Source organism: Lineus longissimus, chromosome 9 (genome assembly GCF_910592395.1).
Source record: "Lineus longissimus chromosome 9, tnLinLong1.2, whole genome shotgun sequence".
Taxonomy (NCBI): Eukaryota; Metazoa; Nemertea; class Pilidiophora; order Heteronemertea; family Lineidae; genus Lineus; species Lineus longissimus.
Window position 1 is genome coordinate 131,971 of NC_088316.1, and position 24,600 is coordinate 156,570.

The 24,600-nt window shown below is 42.5% G+C and overlaps 1 protein-coding gene across 1 annotated transcript in view; it reads right to left on the reverse strand.

Annotated features, from left to right (window-relative positions):
• Positions 1-22,614, reverse strand: part of LOC135493190 (gamma-aminobutyric acid receptor subunit alpha-5-like) — a 105,539-nt gene extending 82,925 nt beyond the window's left edge. The window contains exon 1 of the mRNA XM_064780252.1: positions 22,540-22,614. The gene's annotated coding sequence lies outside the window, so the exon portion shown is untranslated. The remainder of the gene's footprint in view (positions 1-22,539) is intronic.
• Positions 22,615-24,600: the final 1,986 nt, after the last annotated feature.

Here is a 24,600-nt window from a genome sequence, read left to right on the forward strand (position 1 = left end):
TATGGAAAGACTTTTCCTATCTTTCTGTTTAAGAGCCATGGTATTGTTAGGATGGCCCAGCACGAGCCTTCTAAATATCCAGTTTGGATCAGATCTAGGACAGTTTGCGTTCACGTACCGGACGGGGGATGCAAAAAGTCTTCACTGACGTTATCGCCGAATCATTTCATAACTGGTCACCGCACCAGCTTGTGCCAACTGCGGTGGGTTAGTAACGGATATGTATGATATGTTTCCGAGACCAAACTCACGGAAAGCAATCAAATGCGGAGCACGTCTTAGCCAGAGTCAATAGTTGTATTTCGATGGGTTTTCCAGTCATGCTCTAGGGATGAGGGCAGGCTAGAGGCAAGATACTACTCTCCCGTGTTCAGGTCAATTGATCAAGATAACCTTAGAGAAACATGCTCTAAGGAATAACCCTCACAATCTTAGGCGAGTACAACGGAGTTATATCTCTATATTAAGTTATCGACTGTCGCGGTTCTTAAACGTAGCCGCTGCGGTTACTATTGCTAGTGATAACTAGATACGCTAGACGGCTAAACACTGACGCTTGGTCTGCCAGCAGTCTGAAAGTCCTACTAGAAATCACCACTCTGACGACCTCAACAATCACAACACATCTCCACACCTACGCAGTCCAAAACAGCAACAGTCATTTCCCAGCTTAAAAGCGTCGCCGGTATCTAAATGAGCCATCGAAATGGTTAGGGTCCATTACCTTGGTGATTGCAACCTGGTATTACCATAGTCCAGCAGCGATTAGTAATAAAGCAAATTAACAAGTTTATCCCATCAATCTGATGACGACCTTTGTGCAGTTCGTTCTTTGGTTCAAGTGTTAGGCGGAAGTGTCGCCATCACTGAAAGACGGTCGAGCGGGCTGACGGGAGGACTGGTCTCATCGGGCACTCTCTCTTGTCACTCTTAAGAGTTCGAGGAGACCGTCGTGACCACACCCCGGGCACCACATCATTGAATGAGGACAACGATGTCCATTACTAAGTGTTGAAGGTAAATCCCAGCCCCCAAATGCCGATCAAAATTCTTATCATGCCGGGTTTGTATAGAGTCTCCTTTTTTAAATTGTGCTGTCTCACTTTTTACTTGTCATGCGTGCCATGACGTGCCATGAAGAACGAACAAGTCATTTCCGAATAGCCGACTACATACAATTCACGATGTCACCTTTCGCCCTTACGTCGTGTCATGCCATGATTTAGAGCTCAAGTCAATTAAAGATTATGTTTGTGACAAGTGACAAGTGACACGTGACAACGTGACAACGTGAATCATATCTCACTCGCCTGTGAAGGTAATGTTAGTGATTTCGATCCATCATCGAACGAGAAAATAAATACAAATTGGATTTTATGGGCAACTCCCAAGATGATATCCGGTATATGGAGTTTTTTTGTAAAAATAGATTACTAGTATGAAGAGGTTTGCTATAGATTTCCCAGTAGAGAAACCTGATAAAGGTGGCTTCTCTCCCAATGAAGCCATCCTATACTCTGCTAGTTCGTTGGATATTCACGTATCATTGATCAATATAAAATGAGTTTTTGATGTCGTCGACAAATTTCTGTCCTCAAAATTGTGTCGTCATATAAATTCCGCCTCGATTTTTTTTGTCCTCAAGCACAAATTGATCAAGGCGGGCGCTAGCTAGACGTAACTTGGTTATTCGGAAACAAGATCAATGGCGCGCACAGCAAAGCTTCAAAGCCAATAAAAAACATATGTTGACATCGGTGATCGGCATCGCAGAAAAACCATGATGTCGCGAGTTATAAGCCTGTTGTAAGACAGCAACGAACATGTTTCTTTGTATACTTAGAATACATTTAACCCAACTGAACACATAGAAGGTTTCTATGAGGTTTTGATGATAATCATTGCGGCACCATGGGGACATTTAACAATTAGAAGCTTTATCCGAGCTATGAAAGATTTCGCTCTGTTTTTCCTGTTTAAGCCGAGAATTTTCCAACATTTTCCGAGTTTTCTGTAAAAGCTCGGATTTCTATACTAAATCATGATTATTGACTAAGAGAACGACGCTCAAAATCGAATCTTGAACTATTTTGACCACTCAGTTAGACCACCTACAATTGTATGTGTCACTTCTCCCGATACCAACCAGAGCAACATCTCAAAGCAGAGAAAACAGTATACCTCAGTCGGGAGTGATATTTCGACAGTTTTCAATCAAATTGTAAACCCGAGATCAAGAGTACCGTGACTCTACAGATGGTTGGACTCGATGTGACGCTGCAGTGAGCAGATTGGAAACAGAGCAGCTGCTTGAATAGCCCCTCTGTTAACGCCAGTGATTCACCAAGAGGCCAGTCAAGCGAATCTGGCAGTCACAGCCTGTTCATTTCATACTTCAACCCACGGCCCGGCCACTTACGCGGTACCACCCCCGCTTTCACGGGACATGAGAAGCGGTAAATTATCCCCGGTGACAAAATGTTCATCAATCATCACGTGGCACTTAAGGCTTAGCTGCCACCGATTCCTCTTGTAATGGTTGTATACGCTTCGCTGATACTGCATCGTTTGGCATCGAAATGTCATCAATACCCTTCACCCAGATACCTCGCTTATTGTTAGTGGTGAACAGGCCAATTTGATCATTTTTTCTTAATGGATTCACTACCAGATCACTTTGAAGTCAGGTTACGCTCTATCAACTCATTAGCCTTAAATCATCTGAAATTCCAAAAGCGTGATAATTGAGTACCTAATTCGATTAAAAGCATGCATCTATCACCACTCCAAATATTGCAAGTGATTAACTAATGAGGACTAGGCTTCTGATGATATATAGCGAATCCGATGTTGAAAATGTCATTCTGCCAAGAACCAGATTTAACCATGGATCGAAAATACATCCTGCTACCTTTGGTCGCGACCATTCTTGTTTTAGGAACCTTGGGTGAGTAAACACCTATATAGAAGGCAAGTATATTTATCCTGACGGCGAGTTACAAAAAAAAATACTTGGAAAGTGTTTTTCTATGGTTTAAAAAACAATCAAAACCAATACCTGGGAAAGTGTCCTTCAATATCTGTGTCAACCTCATCTGTTTTGGTTTCCTGGAATGCTAAAATGTCCAAATCTTGTATATAGTTCACGAAATCGTCCTGTTGTAACCGGTTACTCAGCCAACATGCATTGAAACTCAGACTTTTAATTCGGGGAAAAAAAGTTCCATTTTCGTTAGTGTCGGAAGGTTCCTGTCGACCCTCGGCTTCCTATGAGTTCGCTTCCAAGACTCCTCCTTGTCGGCTCGGGGCATCACGCTGATCACCATGCATTATCTTTCCTCCTTGTCGGCTCGGGGTATCACGCTGATCACCATGCATTATCTTTCCTCCTTGTCGGCTCGGGGTATCACGCTGATCACCATGCATTATCTTTCCTCCTTGTCGGCTCGGGGTATCACGCTGATCACCATGCATTATCTTTCCTCCTTTTCGGCTCGGGGTATCACGCTGATCACCATGCATTATCTTTCCACCTTGTCGGTTCGAGGTATCACGCCGGTCACCATTACATATTGAGGCGGCGAGAATGGGTCGAAATCCAGCTGCGGACTGTATTATATTGTTGGAGCGATCGGACATGTAGCTCGACGAAGAACTTTATTCTATACCAGATGAAGCACTGGTGTACGAGCTCTCAGGATATTTGCAGGGCAAGTGATTCATGTCCTACACTCTTCGAACTGAAGCTATACCAGATCAAGCACTGGTGTACGAGCTCTCAGGATATTTGCAGGGCAAGTGACTCATGTCCTACACTCTTCGAACTGAAGCTTTACCAGATGAAGCACTGGTGTACGAGCTCTCAGGATATTTGCAGGGCAAGTGACTCATGTCCTACACTCTTCGAACTGAAGCTTTACCAGATGAAGCACTGGTGTACGAGCTCTCAGGATATTTGCAGGGCAAGTGACTCATGTCCTACACTCTTCGAACTGAAGCTTTACCAGATCAAGCACTGGTGTACGAGCTCTCAGGATATTTGCAGGGCAAGTGACTCATGTCCTACACTCTTCGAACTGAAGCTTTTTCAGCTTTTGAAAAACCTTTATTTTGTTTTTTGGCCAACATAAGTAATATTCACTCCATAGAGGTTTTTCATCGAAGTGAAACCACAACCTACTGGCGTTTCTGGATTACTAATATAATATTATGAGATTAGAATATCAAGTTATGGTCGTGTGTTTTTTTTATCCAGGTCATCCTTGGTGTAAGACAGACCAGGTGGCTTTCACTGTAAGTATGTTGCATTCATTTTGGACCAGGAAGTGAACATAGGTCACACCCATGGAGTTTAAGACCGACAGCATGACGTCATCATCTCGGCGGTCGATAACCCCAATTCCACGACCGCCCCACAAACAAATCATTTAGATAATGATCAGCGATCATGAATGCATGCGACAAAAGTCGTTGTTGTCATCGAGTGAGTTGTTGCATCCTTCGGAGTACTGTTTTTCCTGACCTACCTTATTACTAGTACTCCACAGTTAGGCCACAGTTATTACATAACCGAGTGTTTTCCTTGGCTCAGCCCAATGCAAACTGTTTGTCTCCTCGTGGACATTAAATATCACCCCCATTTATCTCATTTTTTAGAAACTTCCAGGACACATGCTAAATGACGTATCACATATAACCAGGTCATGGTTAATCGAACGAACTCCTGTAAAAGACTGTCTTGAACGCTGTGCCACTAATAAGTCGTTTGTGTGTCCGGGGGTGAGTTACGCTCCGAAGGAAAACTCCTGCGCGTTAGAATTGGCGGGCAAAAACGCAACCTCTCCTTCCCCCATCGTGGTCGTCTATGGCGTTAAGTGCGGTAAGCCATCTTTGTCACAGCTGAAGAGTTGTGCCTGAATGTTTACATGTGTGTGAACATTTTGAATGAAACCTGCAATTCTTACCAAATCTACTTCATTTGATAAACATTGCTGCATGTCATATTCATACTTTCTCTGATTTAACGGGCACGATGTGCAAACTCTGGTCGATTCTTTGACTTTCTGAAAAAAAAAGAAGAAAGTATCTCTGTTATGATATTTTTGCGTATATAAAAATTATAAAAATTTCTTCAGCAAGTCAGAAGTTTTCTAAACCTAACAAGATGACAATTATGTCAAACATTAATAAAATTGGTCATCTGCTTTTGGAGACCTTTGTATGTAAATTAAAGCATTGGTAAGCTATCGACAGCCCAAAAAGGGTACAGCGCTTTTTTAAGTATAGAAGCAGTCAATGAAAATGGCCGCCCAGCTTACAAACCAAACAAGACTCTGGAGCTTGGCCGATATCCTGGTGACCCCTGACATGATCAGGGACACAGGTTCAGCGCTACGGCTCCTGCTCAAGCGCCATGTCTCCCCACCTTTACTCAGTATTTGATTTTTTCCAGTTCCCAAGACACTCGTCAGCTTCGACATAAATCCAAATAATTCTAAGGGGCCTGATCGGGAATATTTCGGCACAATTCCCCTCAACAGCCCAGACCCCCATCACGGCATATTCAAGTCCAAGAGAGATGGCTTTAACACCTTTCCAAACAGCACTTGGGCCAAGACCGAGCTACTGTGGAGCGGGGAGGCGAGGTCCAAGATTGAGTGTAGCACCAAGTGTATATCCTGGATCAAGCTGTACAGCATTAGATGCAATGTATTTACCTATGACACGGCAACGAAAGAGTGCAAAGTGTTCAAGAATTACGCATCCTAGCTGTAATAAACAAGACAATTGCCAGTGCTCCGCCGATCAGGTGGTTGAGACAGGTTCGTGAAGTCACCTCAGGAGTGTCCACTGACAGTAAGAGTTTCATTTTCTGGCACCAGCTTTCTTGAGATATAGACAAAATAAGGGTTTCAAATATGGCCGCAAAGACCCCCAAAAATAGGCCAAACGGCGATTTGTAAGTCAAGTCATGTTGTAAGACACACACACACTTTTTTTAAAGTGATCAGACTTTGGGTGCCAGTGTAAAGTACCCATGGGAGCTTCCTGAAATACGGATGATAGGCAACTGGTCCGGAGAGGGTTCGAGGCAATTCGATTATTCTAGACGGACGTCAGACGACGGGTAAGCCATAATGACATTAAGCACTGCCAGCTAATAAAACTCGTGTTTCTGTTGTTCTGGGTAAAAATTGATCTGAAAAATTGCAATCATTGAAGAAAGATTATTGTGCGCGATTCCAAAACCAGTGAAAAATAATGATATAATCAGTTAGTGAAGTCACCCATGAATGCAAGTCCCGACAAGAAGAATGATTCCCCGAGCCAAGAGTGAACGCAGGAAATAAAGGGAAAGAAGAAACTGAAGCAAGAATACCAAGGTCAGTTTGTTCTCAAGAGGATGTACACAAGCCAACGACATTAATAACTCTGCAAAGCTAAATATCGAGGTATCTCGGCCTCAAGTCCTCGGCGCAACGAAGAGTCTCCTTGTATCGATACGTACTTGTCGACGTTGACATCTCCAGACTCAAGAGGCCGTTCCCGAACATTCTGCGTCTCATCTTAGGTGTTTTCCGAGCATACATTTTACTCGTTTTACTCATAATTTAGATTTCTCGGCAATGCTTGTTCTTTAGTAGTCTTCACCAGAGTGCGGAAGAAAGCTACCGCCCTGACGGAGTATCTCTCTTGCCTGGATCTCTCTGACACCATTGCCCTGCTTCTCAACGGTGGCCGCATAGCTGAGGGACGGATTGAACCTGCTCACGGAAGGTGATCTGTCGGTTGATATCTCATGTAGGTTTGTGTTATTTCAATACATGTGTCCCAGTGTATATCAGCCTGGATCATCACTGCGCTCACGTTAGAAAGGGCCATAGTCGTCTGGTACCTTATGAGGCGATACGAAATCACCTCCACAAGAAGAAGAGTTGTCCTTAGCGTCATCTGTGTGGCCGCCATCTTGGTTAGTATTCATAGGTTGTTTTTCATGGACAGTCACATGATCAACGAGAAGCCAGCGTGTTTCTACGAGACGAGCCTAACCATGGCGATCGTCTACCAAATCGACACTTCTCTGTTCTTCTATTTGCCCAGCGGCCTCATTTTCTTCGGAAATATTACAATAATCGTCGGAATCGCCAAATCCTGGAAGTTCGCCAAAGCCAATTTGAAGCCAACTATCAAGAATCAAGGTGAAGGTCAAATGTTCGTTTCCCTATTGGCTGTTTCCACTTTATACGTCTTACTCCTTCTCCCAACGTGGGTGGGGTGACCTCGTCAACGATCCCAACATCAACAGAGAGACGGTCGCATTCAGTCGATCTGTGGTTGCCATATCTTATCAAATAAGCGTCGCCAACTATTGCAGTAACTTTATCATCTACGGTTTCACCTTAGCTTTTTACAGGGAAGAAGCCTTGAGGATTTTTAGGACTAATTGCTGTTGGTTGCCTCACAAATCATAAAGGATTTCATTCAAGGTATAATTTTAATTGTATCTTCAAAGTCACAAATGGCAATAAGTAAAATTCGTACACTTGGCTGTTATCATCTACAATTTGTCGATAGGAAAAAATGAGGAGTGATAAGACTATCGCCAGTAACTAGGTCTAGTAGGTAGGTTGAAATCAATAAAATAATGACAATTTACTGATGAAAATACAGCTATGTTCTCAACGTCCGCAACTTGAATTATCACTTTTTCCATTGGCTTTCTATTCCTTTACTGGATGCATAAACTATGTGACAAGCGAATATTAACTGAATATGAGTACTTGGGCTCCTGCTCGATTCCGTCCAAAGACTCAAAAGTGGTTGTGACTTGAACCACCTGCTCCTCGCGATGGTACCAATCGAAACACATCAGCGTATTACAAATCTCTGATATTGGACTCTGATCTCCTTCGGCGGGCAGACATTATCAAGATAAGAAAGACACTTGAGGCGGAGAGAAATCGATGGCGGATGGTCATTTAACAATTAGAAGCTTTATCCGAGCTATGAAAGATTTCGCTCTGTTTTTCCTGTTTAAGCCGAGAATTTTCCAACATTTTCCGAGTTTTCTGTAAAAGCTCGGATTTCTATACTAAATCATGATTATTGACTAAGAGAAAGACGCTCAAAATCAAAACTACTTGTATGGTCTTTATCGAATCTTGAACTATTTTGACCACTCAGTTAGACCACCTACAATTGTATGTGTCACTTCTCCCGATACAAACCAGAGCAACATCTCAAAGCAGAGAAAACAGTATACCTCAGTCGGGAGTGATATTTCGACAGTTTTCAATCAAATTGTAAACCCGAGATCAAGATTACCGTGACTCTACAGATGGTTGGACTCGATGTGACGCTGCAGTGAGCAGATTGGAAACAGAGCAGCTGCTTGAATAGCCCCTCTGTTAACGCCAGTGATTCACCAAGGGGCCAATCAAGCGAATCTGGCAGTCACAGCCTGTTCATTTCATACTTCAACCCACGGCCCGGCCACTTACGCGGTACCACCCCCGCTTTCACGGGACATGAGAAGCGGTAAATTATCCCCGGTGACAAAATGTTCATCAATCATCACGTGGCACTTAAGGCTTAGCTGCCACCGATTCCTCTTGTAATGGTTGTATACGCTTCGCTGATACTGCATCGTTTGGCATCGAAATGTCATCAATACCCTTCACCCAGATACCTCGCTTATTGTTAGTGGTGTACAGGCCAAATTGATCATTTTTTATTAATGGATTCACTACCAGATCACTTTGAAGTCAGGTTACGCTCTATCAACTCATTAGTCTAAAATCATCTGAAATTCCAAAAGCGTGATAATTGAGTACCTAATTCGATTAAAAGCATGCATCTATCACCACTCCAAATATTGCAAGTGATTAACTTATGAGGACTAGGCTTCTGATGATATATAGCGAATCCGATGTTGACAATGTCATTCTGCCAAGAACCAGCTTTAACCATGGATCGAAAATACATCCTGCTACCTTTGGTCGCGACCATGCTTGTTTTAGGAACCTTGGGTGAGTAAACACCTGTATAGAAGGCAAGTATATTTATCCTGACGGCGAGTTACAAAAAACAATACTTGGAAAGTGTTTTTCTATGGTTTAAAAAACAATCAAAACCAATACCTGAGAAAGTGTCCTTCAATATCTGTGTCAACCCCATCTGTTTTGGTTTCCTGGAATGCTAAAATGTCCAAATCTTGTATATAGTTCACGAAATCGTCCTGTTGTAACCGGTTACTCAGCCAACATGCATTGAAACTCAGACTTTTAATTCGGGGAAAAAAAGTTTCATTTTCGTTAGTGTCGGAAGGTTCCTGTCGACCCTCGGCTTCCTATGGGTTCGCTTCCAAGACTCCTCCTTGTCGGCTCGGGGTATCACGCTGATCACCATGCATTATCTTTCCACCTTGTCGGTTCGAGGTATCACGCTGATCACCATGCATTATCTTTCCTCCTTTTCGGCTCGGGGTATCACGCTGATCACCATGCATTATCTTTCCTCCTTGTCGGCTCGGGGTATCACGCTGATCACCATGCATTATCTTTCCTCCTTGTCGGCTCGGGGTATCACGCTGATCACCATGCATTATCTTTCCACCTTTTCGGCTCGGGGTATCACGCTGATCACCATGCATTATCTTTCCTCCTTTTCGGCTCGGGGTATCACGCTGATCACCATGCATTATCTTTCCACCTTGTCGGCTCGGGGTATCACGCTGATCACCATGCATTATCTTTCCACCTTGTCGGTTCGAGGTATCACGCCGGTCACCATTACATATTGAGGCGGCGAGAATGGGTCGAAATCCAGCTGCGGACTGTATTATATTGTTGGAGCGATCAGACATGTAGCTCGACGAAGAACTTTATTCTATACCAGATGAAGCACTGGTGTACGAGCTCTCAGGATATTTGCAGGGCAAGTGATTCATGTCCTACACTCTTCGAACTGAAGCTTTACCAGATCAAGCACTGGTGTACGAGCTCTCAGGATATTTGCAGGGCAAGTGATTCATGTCCTACACTCTTCGAACTGAAGCTTTACCAGATGAAGCACTGGTGTACGAGCTCTCAGGATATTTGCAGGGCAAGTGACTCATGTCCTACACTCTTCGAACTGAAGCTTTACCAGATGAAGCACTGGTGTACGAGCTCTCAGGATATTTGCAGGGCAAGTGACTCATGTCCTACACTCTTCGAACTGAAGCTATACCAGATGAAGCACTGGTGTACGAGCTCTCAGGATATTTGCAGGGCAAGTGATTCATGTCCTTCACTCTTCGAACTGAAGCTTTACCAGATGAAGCACTGGTGTACGAGCTCTCAGGATATTTGCAGGGCAAGTGACTCATGTCCTACACTCTTCGAACTGAAGCTTTACCAGATCAAGCACTGGTGTACGAGCTCTCAGGATATTTGCAGGGCAAGTGACTCATGTCCTACACTCTTCGAACTGAAGCTTTACCAGATCAAGCACTGGTGTACGAGCTCTCAGGATATTTGCAGGGCAAATGACTCATGTCCTACACTCTTCGAACTGAAGCTTTTTCAGCTTTTGAAAAACCTTTATTGTTTTTTGGCCAACATAAGTAATATTCACTCCATAGAGGTTTTTCATCGAAGTGAAACCACAACCTACTGGCGTTTCTGGATTACTAATATAATATTATGAGATTAGAATATCAAGTTATGGTCGTGTGTTTTTTTTATCCAGGTCATCCTTGGTGTAAGACAGACCAGGTGGCTTTCACTGTAAGTATGTTGCATTCATTTTGGACCAGGAAGTGAACATAGGTCACACCCATGGAGTTTAAGACAGACAGCATGACGTCATCATCTCGGCGGTCGATAACCCCAATTCCACGACCGCCCCACAAACAAACCATTTAGATAATGTATTCCGCGATCATGACTGCATGCGACAAAAGTCGTTGTTGTCATCGAGTGAGTTGTTGCATCCTTCGGAGTACTGTTTTTTCCTGACCTACCTTATTACTAGTACTCCAGTTAGGCCACAGTTATTACATAACCGAGTGTTTTCCTTGGCTCAGCCCAATGCAAACTGTTTGTCTCTTCGTGGACATTAAATATAACCCCCATTTATCTCATTTTTTAGAAACTTCCAGGATACTACCATTTTCTTGAAGATAAAGTGACTATCCCGTCAATTTCTGTAAAAGACTGTCTTGAACGCTGTGCCACTGATACGTCGTATGTGTGTCCGGCGGTGGATTATTTATCGGCCTCGAAAAGCTGCTACTTAAACATGGCGGGCAAAAACACAACCACTCTTGCCCCCGGTTTTGTCTTCTATGGCGTTAAGTGCGGTAAGCCATCTTTGTCACAGCTGGAGAGTTGTGCCTGAATGTTTACATGTGTGTGAACATTTTCAATGAAACCTGCAATTCTTACCAAATCTACTTCATTTGATAAACATTGCTGCATGTCATATTCATACTTTCTCTGATTTAACGGGCACTATGTGCAAACTCTGGTCGATTCTTTGACTTTCTGAAAAAAAATCAAAAGTATCTCTAAAAATTATTAAAAAATGTTCCAAGTCAAAAAAGTTATGGGACTGATGATATTGGTGATGTTGGTTCATTTTGAGCGAAAAAAAAGGAAAAAAAGATTTTGTACTTAGAAATTTTTTCAGAAGTCAAGTCAATTCAAAATTTTGAAATATTTTCAAAGTCAAAAAGTTTTGGGACTGATGATATTGGTAATGTTGGTTCATTTTGAGCGAAAAAAAAAAGTGAAAAAAAAATTTGTACTCTGACATTTTTTCAGCCGTCAGTCAGTTCAAAATTTTGAAAAAAATTTCAAAATTGAATTTCAAAATTTCAAAGTTTTTACAAACCAACCAAGACTCTGGAGCTTGGCCGATATCCTGGTGACCCCTGACATGACCAGGGACACAGGTTCAGCGCTACGGCTCCTGCTCAAGCGCCATGTCTCCCCACCTTTACTCAGTATTTGATTTTTTCCAGTTCCCAAGACACTCGTCAGCTTCGACATAAACCCACTTATTTTTTCGGGGCCTGATCGGGAATATTTCGGCACAATTCCCCTCAACAGCCCAGACCCCCATCACGGCATATTCAAGTCCAAGCGAGATGGCTTTAACACCTTTCAGTACGGCGCTTGGGCCAAGACCGAGCTACTGTGGAGCGGGGAGGCGAGGTCCAAGATTGAGTGTAACACCAAGTGTATATCCTGGATCAAGCTGTACAGCATTGGCTGCAATGTATTCACCTATGACACGGCAACGAAAGAGTGCAAAGTGTTCAAGAATTACGCATCCTAGCTGTAATAAACAAGACAATTGCCAGTGCTCCGCCGATCAGGTGGTTGAGACAGGTTCGTGAAGTCACCTCAGGAGTGTCCACTGACAGTAAGAGTTTCATTTTCTGGCACCAGCTTTCTTGAGATATAGACAAAATAAGGGTTTCAAATATGGCCGCAAAGACCCCCAAAAATAGGCCAAACTGTGATTTGTAAGTCAAGTCATGTTGTAAGACACACACACACTTTTTTTAAAGTGATCAGACTTTGGGTGCCAGTGTAAAGTACCCATGGGAGCTTCCTGAAATACGGATGATAGGCAACTGGTCCGGAGAGGGTTCGAGGCAATTCGATTATTGTAGACGGACGTCAGACGACGGGTAAGCCATAATGACATTAAGCACTGCCAGCTAATAAAACTCGTGTTTCTGTTGTTCTGGGTAAAAATTGATCTGAAAAATTGCAATCATTGAAGAAAGATTATTGTGCGCGATTCCAAAACCAGTGAAAAATAATCAGTTAGTGAAGTCACCCATGAATGCAAGTCCCGACAAGGAGAATGATTCCCCGAGGCAAGAGTGAACGCAGGAAATAAAGGGAAAGAAGAAACTGAAACAAGAATTCCAAGGTCAGTTTGTTCTCAAGAGGATGTACAAAAGCCAACGACATTAATAACTCTACAAAGCCCGCGGTAAAAATAATTTGTACGGAGTTTTGTAGGGCTATAATTGGTACTCATGTGATAATGGTTGTAATGAATCGGTGAGCTAAATATCGAGGTATCTCGGCCTCGAGTCCTCGGCGCAACGAAGAGTCTCCTTGTAGCGATACGTACTTGTCGACAAGGAGAATACGTACTTGTCGACGTTGACATCTCCAGACTCAGTGGCCGTTCCCCGAACATTCTGCGTCTCGTCTTAGGTGTTTTCCGAGCATACGTTTTACTCGTTTTACTCATAATTTGGATTTCTCGGCAATGCTTGTTCGTAAGTAGTCTTCACCAGAGTGCGGAAGAAAGCTACCACCCTGACGGAGTATCTCTCTTGCCTGGATATCTCTGACACCATTGCCCTGCTTCTCAACGGTGGCCGCATAGCTGAGGGACAGATTGAACCTGCTCACGGAAGGTGATCTGTCGGTTGATATCTCATGTAGGTTTGTGTTATTTCAATACATGTGTCCCAGTGTGTATCAGCCTGGATCATCACTGCGCTCACGTTAGAAAGGGCCATAGTCGTCTGGTACCTTATGAGGCGATACGAAATCACCTCCACAAGAAGAAGAGTTGTCCTTAGCGTCATCTGTGTGGCCGCCATCTTGGTTAGTATTCATAGGTTGTTTTTCATGGACAGTCACATGATCAACGAGAAGCCAGCGTGTTTCTACGAGACGGGCCTAACCATGGCGATCGTCTACCAAATCGACACTTCTCTGTTCTTCTATTTGCCCAGCGGCCTCATCTTCTTCGGAAATATTACAATAATCGTCGGAATCGACAAATCCCTGAAGTTCGCCAACGCCAATTTGAAGCCAACTATCAAGAATCAAGGTGAAGGTCAAATGGTCGTTTCCCTATTGGCTGTTTCCACTTTATACGTCTTACTCCTTCTCCCAACGTGGGTGGGGTGACCTCGTCAACGATCCCAACATCAACAGAGAGACGGTCGCATTCAGTCGATCTGTGGTTGCCATATCTTATCTAATAAGCGTCGCCAACTATTGCAGTAACTTTATCATCTACGGTTTCACCTTAGCTTTTTACAGGGAAGAAGCCTTGAGGATTTTTAGGACTAATTGCTGTTGGTTGCCTCACAAATCATAAAGGATTTCATTCAAGGTATAATTTTAATTGTATTCTCAAAGTCACAAATGGCAATAAGTAAAATTCGTACACTTGGCTGTTATCATCTACAATTTGTCGATAGGAAAAAATGAGGATTGATAAGACTATCGCCAGTAACTAGGTCTAGTAGGTAGGTTGAAATCAATAAAATAATGACAATTTACTGATGAAAATACAGCTATGTTCTCGACGTCCGCAACTTGAATTATCACTTTTTTCCATTGGCTTTCTATTCCTTTACTGGATGCATAAACTATGTGACAAGCGAATATTAACTGAATATGAGTACTTGGACTCCTGCTCGATTCCGTCCAAAGACTCAAAAGTGGTTGTGACTTGAACCACCTGCTCCTCGCGATGGGTACCAATCGAAACACATCAGCGTATTACAAATCTCTGATATTGGACCCTGATCTCCTTCGGCGGGCAGACATTATCAAGATGAGAAAGACACTTGAGGCGGAGAGAAATCGATGGCGGATGGTCAGAGACAATGGTCAAGCTAAAAGGGCCAGGTCCATGTATATTAAAGAGGAGGGGTTGTATCCTCCGGGATGAGGGTTAAGTAGTAGTTGATCAGCAAAATCATAGGTGATTGCCGGAGAAGTCACGGTAATGTTAGGTCTATTTTATATAATTACAATGTCCTAACTTTCGCCCTCACTTTACCATAACTGACTTGGCCTTACCCAAGTGTCGCCGATTTAACCCATTCTCCAGACTCTCTGACATAGCCTTTACCCTAAGTGTCAATTCGGCGATCAGCAATTCGCTTATGCCGCAACATGAGCCGTCACTTCAAAGATGAAAGTAGTCGACATCGATCCGTTGTAATCAAATCTTGGTGGTGTTTTGCGTGCCTCATCCCTGAGGGGATGCTATATATTATACTCAGAACAGTTTTCTCTGGGATGTGCGTGCTATTTTACAGCCATTCTACTCGTCTAATACTCTGTTTGTATGTGCGCTGCCACTAATTGCAAATATCTGATCTTTCAGTTCGCAAATCCCTAAATCTGAATTTGATTGTTTCAGTCTCTGCAGCTAGCAATACTTATCTCCTAGATCATTTAATATGTGACAGCAATTCTAACTGCTTTCACAGTTATAGAGATATTTCCTCATCTATTCATCTGCTTTCTTTTGAGGAGCTTTCGGTTTTTACCAATTATACCATAGAATGGCTGTAAAGACTCGAAACGACCTTGTGAGGTCATTTTGATCCATTAAGGAACTTTTCTTAATTATCACCACTTTCCATTACTTAAGGACCATTTGTTAGGATCACCACTTTCCTTAGCCTTGTGATGACAGAAGAGGCTAAACTTCACGAAATTAAAGAACTGACTGAGTCAATTTATCAGCTTTTTCATAGATTGCACTTTGGGGATCATCCAGTACCTGACCCTAATTGAAACTGGCGAGATATCAGAAACAGTTACCCTAATTCCATCTGGCGTGATATCAGAAACACACTTTGTAAACTGAATATGTCTTATTATTCATGGACAGATCAATGATGCTTTGCACTGTTTACGACTTCACCCATTTAAACCAATTTAAAAGAAGGACGTTTTGAATATCAGGAGTCGTTTCGAATAAGCCGGCAGAACATGGCAATTGGAGTAACAGGAGACATAACCAATAACAATCCTGTTTAATACGAAAGGACGTTTGATTCAGGTTTAGAATCATTTCCATCTAATAGCTGTTTATCTCAAGGTTTAGCGATATTTTTTAAACATCTCATCAATAAAAGGCGTTGTGAAGTGTGAAGTATCATTTCTGAGTCCAAATATTTTTTTCACTTATTTTTTTTCTGCTCAAAATGAAGAAACATCATAAGCCCCAAGAATGTTTTTGGCTTTGGAAAATTTTCAGAATTTTGAACCTATGAAGAAGTTTAAATCACTACGTCGATTTCGTCGATTTCTAAATACTTCGATGAGATCATAATGATCTGTCAATGCATGAAGCCTGATAAACTTATCAATATCTACCAATGATTAGGGAGCGACTGTAATTCAGTTTACCTAGAAAATGGCAAGCGCCAAATCTGACCAGGTTAACCAATACCTTTACCCGCAGTGCAGAATATCACACCAATGACCTCACATCACGTTCGAGAGGTGCTTACCTACCATGTTCATTAGTTCATTTCTCAAGGGAATTTGAACTCTTAAATTTCAAACTTTCAAATTCGAGCACGCAATTTGCTTATCACGATCGCACTGCTGATGGTTTCTGACTCTGTTTTACCGTGAGGGATTTCAGGCCGGGCGGCAACAACTCATATCCAATTCATGCACTGAGCATTGCGAGACCATTCAAAGTCAAGTCACGACTTCGGAAAAGCGTACGTTAAGAGATTTCGAATGAATTTGGTGAGGAATGTCAACTATCTTTGCAGAGGCATGTTTGCTCTTGTTTGCCAGTGTGGACGGGTCGAAAAACAAGTGAAAACATCAGCAAACTTGTTGGCCAATGCTAGGCCATGCACCATCTGAAAAAACATGTTTGGTGGTGTTTGGCAATCGGCAGCCAATCAGGAAACAGACTTGGATCATGTGATGGAGCTACTGGGACAAAATGGCAGCCTCCATGAAAGATAGAGAATGGCAATTTCAAGAAATTGAACGTTTAATTTCCGAATACGAAAAGAATCCATGTCTGTACCACAAAACAAGCAAAGATTACAAAGATTCATCCATCCGCAGGAAATTCTTGAGGCTTTTGGGGTATGAGGCCCTCAACTCTTGAAGGAGGCAGTGATAGGCCCCATGCCTTTCCCCTTGGAGGATCCATGCCCTGATTTTCCCTCCAAATTGCCCTCGAATTCGTGCCAAACACGGCCAAACTTTTGTTTGGCAATGTTTGCCTGTGTTTGATAGTGTGGACGAGTCCCCCAAACATTCGTCAACATGATGTTTGCTCATGTTGGCCAGGTTGGGTCAGGTTTGCTGGTGTAGACCTTGCTTTACCGATCATGAATTCACAGGTGTCATAAATTGCCAATCAGACCAGGTGACAAATTATTGGCCTGTTCATTACCCTGGTTCATTAGCGGCCTTATCAAGATACGTAGCGGCGTGTCGTTGACCATAAATCTTATGATTACCATTGCTACCAGATTAAGGCGGTCGTCTCGTAACAACACCCACATACTGCAATAAATAACCAACAAAAGTACCTTTGTTATCGCATGTGAGTTTGAAAAGTACCTTGTTCCTTCACTGAACAGTAGGCTTAGATGTGACCACTATAACCCCGTTTACCATGGAAAGGTAGCTTACACCCTGCACTTTCATTATCTCCCTCATAGACATATTTGAAACTAGAAAAGTATAAATTCGATAATTTGAAAACTAACAAAATATTGGTCGCTCCTGACATTTGGAGACGCTGGCCTTGGGGAGAAAACCCCATCTCAAATCGCATTATTTTAAGTCTTTATTCTAGTGTGAAGCGTTTGAAAAGATTTGATCAAAAACGACGTGGACGTGAAAGCGATCCTCTCTGTCCTTTAAGTAAACCACATATAGGACTTGTACATATGGCATTTACGTTACGGTAAATAGCTTTTAAAGTATCAAGTGGTTTAAAGGATTTTCTCTCACGAAAAGCTTTTGAAATGAGATTGTTTTGAAGGTATTGGGTGAGCAATATGGACTCACAAACAGTGGAGTGGAATACAGTGTTAATCTGTGGCTGCAGTAAACAGGCATGCGGTTCAACATGAAAACCGTCATACTCTTATGTGCGATCACGAGCCACGAGAATACTGAAACATTTGGACGGATTCTTATAACTTTGTCCTGGCCAAAACCTTCCGTTCAGTATCACAAGGACTCACCGGAACAACTCAACATGTTCAATATATTACTACGATTTACAAGGACAATCCAACGTGCCAAACATGTAAGCACCAAGATTCAACGACACACTTCCACATCTATCTGTTATGAAATCATTTTAGTTCAGGTAACTACTCGCTATAGCTCAATAGGCCTTTTTCTAAGAATGAGTTGAAAAGAGGATGTTAGTTTTCTTCCAATAACCATTAGATAGTGATGTGCATTTGGGTAACAGTGACACAACAATCCCTGCCTAACCTGGAGTTTGAGAACTATTTTCTTCTGAATCAGAGGCGTAAGACAAGACACACACTGCAAAGCCATTGAACTCTTACTGGCCTAGAACTTCCAATTACTTCAGGTGGCCTTGAAGACACTAGACTAGGTACCACCATTTTGGCTAGACCTCCAAATCCTAAAGCAACTAAAACTCTTTCCAAATGAATTGAATGCTCATTCAAATTATGGGAGGCTGTTCGCTGGAAGAACCGACTCCCGCCCGTGAAATGAGCATTCATTACGTTTTGAATGAGTTCTAATTGCTTCAGGATTTCAAGTTCCAGCCAAAATGGCAGTGCCTATGGTCAACGTTTAAACGCCCTCACGAGATGAGCCGGTCAGGAACGCTATAACCGGTGCACTGTCCCTGGCATCAACAAGTCACCATGGAAACAGAACAGTTCAAAGGTAGGCATCTTCTGTTCTTGAAACAAAGAACTTCATTGTTGAAATGTTTTACCACTAAATAGCATGCTTTGGATAAAATCCTTACTTTGAACCCCTGAAAGGTTTCTGATTCCTACATGGTGTGTTATCTTCACAAATGATGTGAGCTGGTCATGATTCATAGAGAAACGCCGATAGCCAAAGAACAGTTCTGAAAGCTTTTTTAAGCAAAGATGTAAATTGTCATGTTTTCTCTATCGAACTGGGTGTTTGCTTTGAATAATTAGAAATCCCAAATGTCTCTTCGTTTTACGGGCTTGCTAACCGTCTCAAATCGACTGCGAGCGAAAGCACATTTCATTCATAACATATTTTGCAAGACGTTAGTGGTATTTCTTCGAGACATTTGGAAACGACAGATAACAAAAACCTGATATTGAGTCTTGCTGAAGTTTTTTCAATGCACCATATCTCTTATCAGTAAGTTTCCCTTAAATGAGATAACCCGCTGGTTATTTAATTAAACGCACGCTGCACAAATTATCAGTTGCCAAGACACTGCATTCAGTAAGATTGGCGGCGAATTCCCGGCAAATTATCTCTCGGCTGATTAACGATAGACTTGAAGATATTGTCAGTAATCAATAACTCATCTTAAAGACTCCGAATCAAGCCGCTGAATCGCACGACGAACCCAGTGTAGGGCGCGTTGGTCGTCGGGAGCTTAAGCTCGAATTTTGAAAATACAATATTTCCTGAGCGACCTCTATATGGGATAAACTGTGCTTTGTTCTTCACCAACCGCTGTGCATATGAGACAAATGCCGAGGTCTTGAAACGGTAAAACGAGTATTTTAAGACTATCGAGAACTATACAGACTGCTCTATTGGTGCACTGTGGTATTCCAAATCGGTTGGAAGATAAACTCCCGAAAAACTTGACAAACAGTCATTTCTTCACACCGCTGTCTTTAAAAGTGCTTTCAACGATTTCCAATTTAATCCATAACTCATCTAAAGTTTTAAGAAGGCTGGTCTTCCGAGTGGCAATATAAGGATGAAGCCAACCAACTGCTAGTAGATCACCAGATTCAATTAAGTGGGAGATGAGGTGTCAATCATGTGGTACCAAGATGCGTTTTGGAAAGTTTTAACCATTTAGAGAATCACGACCACTTCTTGGATTCGAGTATTCTTCCGAAACAATTTCATCTGTTACCAGTAATTCATTATGATTGGAATAGCACACAAGATTTCACGAGAGGTCAGGGTCTTTACCTTATTTAATTGTTGTCACGTGATAGATACCAAGTGCTGTCACAAGATATTATCCAATGAACCATTCGTATATAAAAGGGCCTTTGTCTACAAGAAGGAAACTAAATTCTCTATTGTGTTCGGTGAATTTGTATTCAGAGACAGAATACAGTTTACCACTGTTGGATTTAATTGGTGTCACATGATTGATCTTATCCAATGAACCAGTTGCATTTAAAGCTGCCTTTTCTGGCCACGAAGGAAAATATGCAGTCAGTCGTGCTCGGTTCATTTGTATTCAAAGGTGGAGCAGGTGGGCTACCAGAGTTGCTAAGGTGCATGGTAATAAGGGGAACAGCTGGGGACTCTATTTGACTGGGGATGCGGAAACAATGGCTGCGACAAAGTTGAGTTTGTGATGAGGTTACTAGCGAAGACAATGGCTGACTTGAGGTTGGCTATGCTTTGGGTCTTTTGAAGTTGACCAAGGGGACGCCTTCGGGGACGCCTTCGGGGACGCCTTCGGGGTATTCTTTGATGTTCACTTTGAGAAGCATTTTAACCTTTTCAGTTATCAGTACTGGGATTTGGCCGCTTTTTTCAACAGTTCGAAACCTCCATCAAATTGAAAAGCTCATGCTCATCAGCAAGACAAATTACATTGACTACGTACACAAAACATCATCCAGACACTCACTCCAGACAAAGACTCCTTTTTTCCCTCTAGAACTTCACTTCAAATTCTCACCAACCTCATTCAATAAACAAGAATATTTTACCAATCAACAAGGGAAGCCTTGCGCTAAGCCCTGAGCCATACGCAGTGGTCAATAATGGTCCTATCGACCAGCAGCAGAAACCGATCAGGAAATCATGACCAGCCAAAGTTATCTTCCAAGCGAAAGGTCCCCACGGATGGCCAACAAACTTTACTGATGGCAATTGTCGAATGAGTAACTATTGAAGCATGTGTTCTGATAAATCTCTGACAGGCATCATTCGTATTCAAGATACAGCACCATGATTGTCTGACGAATGGGGGACCCATTGTACAGTGGGAGAAGTCTGTTGTTGCTTTGAAAGTTAGAAATATTGAAAGCTGCTATTGTTGTGGAAATCATTATGGGCAGGGTGTTCTAGTGGTCAAGAAATCGGACCAATAATCCGGATATCGTGGTTCGATACCCGATGCTCACATATTGCTTGTGACCTCAGCGGCAAGTCTCTTCCAGTGAATAAAATGTAAAGGCGACATTCCTTGTTTGCCTGCTTCCTGGTGCCATCCCAGGGCAGACAAAACACACTGTCCAAGTCGGCAGGAGCTTGCCATGGACCAAGTCAAGAACGTGGCAAGTATGGTGACTGCGTCCTACAGCTGCGGTGGTCAGAGACAACCCACAGCCGAAAGCATTCCTTCATTGTCATGTTTGGCCACCTGGTCTTGTCTTGAGCATGTTGCTTGAGGTTGTGGAGCTATCGCGACGTACGTCGTGACCAAAGCCTGGGCGGAGGTCAAAGTAGCTTGGTACAAGTGCCGTCCGAGTCGTAGTTGGTAGACACTCAACGGAGTCAATAAACCAATTAATCCCAATCCACGCCTAACAGATGGTGCTATAGCCTTCGCGGGGCATTCTTCCTCCGCCGAGAGTCAGAGAAGACGACAGACAGTCAGCTTGCGACAGGAAATTGAGTATCATGCCCATTACGGTACCCTATTTATACTTCATCTTGAGATTTAAGCTGGATTTGAACATTTCATTCCTTAAATCGATCGGTGGATCAGGATCCAATCTCATAAAACTGCCTCCCTCGTTGAAGAGACCAATCTAAGCTCAAGCTTAAACGACTCGTGAAAAAGATTTGAAAAATGAGAAATCAAAAGAGAGCGAGTAAATTACGTATACCAGTACGGCGACAAGTACTGATTTGCGATGTACTCTCTGTGTAATGCTGTGTGCTGGTTTATTTGTCTGTGGAGTTGATGCTGATTGGCTGAAATGTAGATCGTACACTCTTAGAAACAAAGCTTTTTGAGATTTTTCGGCGAGAAAAGAATGTACATGTATATCAACCCTTGAAGATGAAAAAACACTATGATGATAAAAAGAAAATATTTGATATTTGGTCTGTTCGGTTCTAATAGACACATTTTCTGTTAGAATATAAACCATGTTAGGAGTTTCATGTTTTGGCGAGTTCTGTTCGTGTTGATGAAGCGTCAGTGGTTTTCCCCATCTGTGTCCAGTCTGATTCCGGACCAATTAACGATTAGTCCTAATCGATTGATTGACCTGAAAATCCTGGTTGTTATCAACAAATTATCCGACTCGTGACCAATCGACTAAATCACATGTCTCAAGGTGCCGCAGGAACCACGTGGTGGCGAGACCAGTTGTCACGCTGACCGCCATATTAGATCTCCAAGGAGACATCCATCATCACGTGACCACTGTACCGTACATCATTGGCCTAATCATATTGACATGTATTTGTCAACTGTCGGCCGGATCTGATTGGTGTTCTCGCAGGTGGTTGTGGTCGTCGACCGACTCATACTTTGGCCATGAAATTGCCAAGGCGGCATAACGTGGCATTTTTTTAAGAAAATGGTCCTTACCTGAAAACGGGCATCAATGTCTTCTTCGTACTTATGTCCATTGCATAGCCGACCCTCAAGGTGATTGTCACCCGGGAGTGCTTTATCCAATTTCGAGTCCAAGTTATCAAACTTTAAGCGACGGTGTCAATTAAAAAAATCAACTTTACACATCCAAGGCTGACATTCCCCGATAAAATCTTCACAGAAATGGCATCAAATAAGCACCCCTTCTATAACGAGAGATCTCTTGAATGTTAGGTTTTTCCGCTGTGAGGTCACAACACTGACCATGCCTGTGAGTTCAAATACAAGTACATGTACTTCATTATCTGATGGCCCCATTGGCGCAGGGCTCTCAAAGACCAGTGCTACCGACTGGGAGTTTACGCTGGAACTTCTTCATGATCTTATCAAAGGCAATATTGAATCAATATTGTAACATCGCAGGGCGATGGGCTGTCAGTGCTAAAGATTGTGGATTTACCAGGGAACTAGGTTGTGATCGAATCAAAGGCAGGGTGCTTTTAATATCACCATGCGGAGGGTCGGTGAATGAAATCTGCCATAGTTGCTCGAAACATCTTGTCGGTGTGGAATATGAAAGTAGATTCCAGATGTACATGGGACCGGCAACGGACTCGCATACAGTTATTCATACAGTTACTGTCTCGAAATCAGCCAAACTCGGCTGTTGATTGTCGGTGTAGTTACGGCGGCGGCGGCGGCAGTATTTCATGGCAACAACTACCGCTATTTCTCCGCAGAGTAAGCCTATACGTCAACAAACAAGGGAATAGAAACAACTTTAATGAATCAAATTCATCTGCTATTTTTAATATCTTGACGTTTCACATACATCAACATTATACATATCAAGTTTCGCACCAAATGTTAGTTTGGCTTTTTAAATTTTTCAAAATTTTGAACTGACTGAAAGTTCAAAAATTTTCTAAGTCAACCTGAAAAAATTTCTTAGCACAAAAACTTTTTTTCACTGTTTTTTTTCTGCTCAAAATGAACCAACATCATCAGTCCCAAAACTTTTTTGACTTTGAAAATTTTTCTAAATTTTGCCTTTTTTTCTCCTACCCCTGAAAAAATGTCTAAGTACCAAAATCATCAGTCCCAAAAGAACTGAAAGTACCTAACGGGTGAACATCCCAAATGCAGTTCAAAAATGGTGATATAGTCACAGTGACTGAGCGCGCTATGCGATCTTTACTTCACCACGTCTGTTAAAACCCTTTCTACTAGAAATGTTCAATAAAATTGCTATATTTTCCCCATTCGCCCATTTTCGCCCGCTAAGCACATCGTTTCAAGATCGATCGATCGAACGGTTAGCGAGTATATACAGCCTGTTTTACATTGAGTCCACGAAATGTACAGAATGACTAGAATTGATGCATGACCACGGTTAGACCAGGTGAGTTAAAAAATATGTAATGTACACTGAACATGATTGCCATTACTGGTCCACCGAACTCCTATTCTAATGTTACCATCCAAAATGAGTGTCTATGGCTGTGTGTGTTGGTACTAATTAGCTTTGAAGGTTGAACCATGTCGTTCATTAATTCACTGGACAACGACTTGAGAAAACAGTTCGAAACACAGTGGCATGATGACTAGCGGAAATCTCGAGTCCGAAAGTCGAGGCACCGCCGTTAATAAAGTTCATTCAAGCTCTGAAATGCCCGTCAAAAAGCTTAACATGTATTTCGTCTGAAGCCCCACAGTACCTACATACGTGATTTGAGGGCATTCGAGCACGGTCCTTCCAGAATCAGCGAGGATGTGAATAAGTCTATTGAATACGGAGCGAAGGTGCAGGTCCGTCACAACATGCGATCACGTGGGAGGCGACCTAGGGGGCCACATGGCCGTCTTCGCTCGACCCTTCTTTATCTCTATATCCTCACAGAACTGTGTCAGCACGCTATCCTTGTGTTCTTGCCATTGGAAGTTGGTGTCCAACCGATCAAGGAGCTCGTCCTGGGTGGGAAATTGTTTACACTGAAAAAACCCAGATAGCATGAAATCGTTGTTGAGACATACAGACATTATTAGATATTTGTC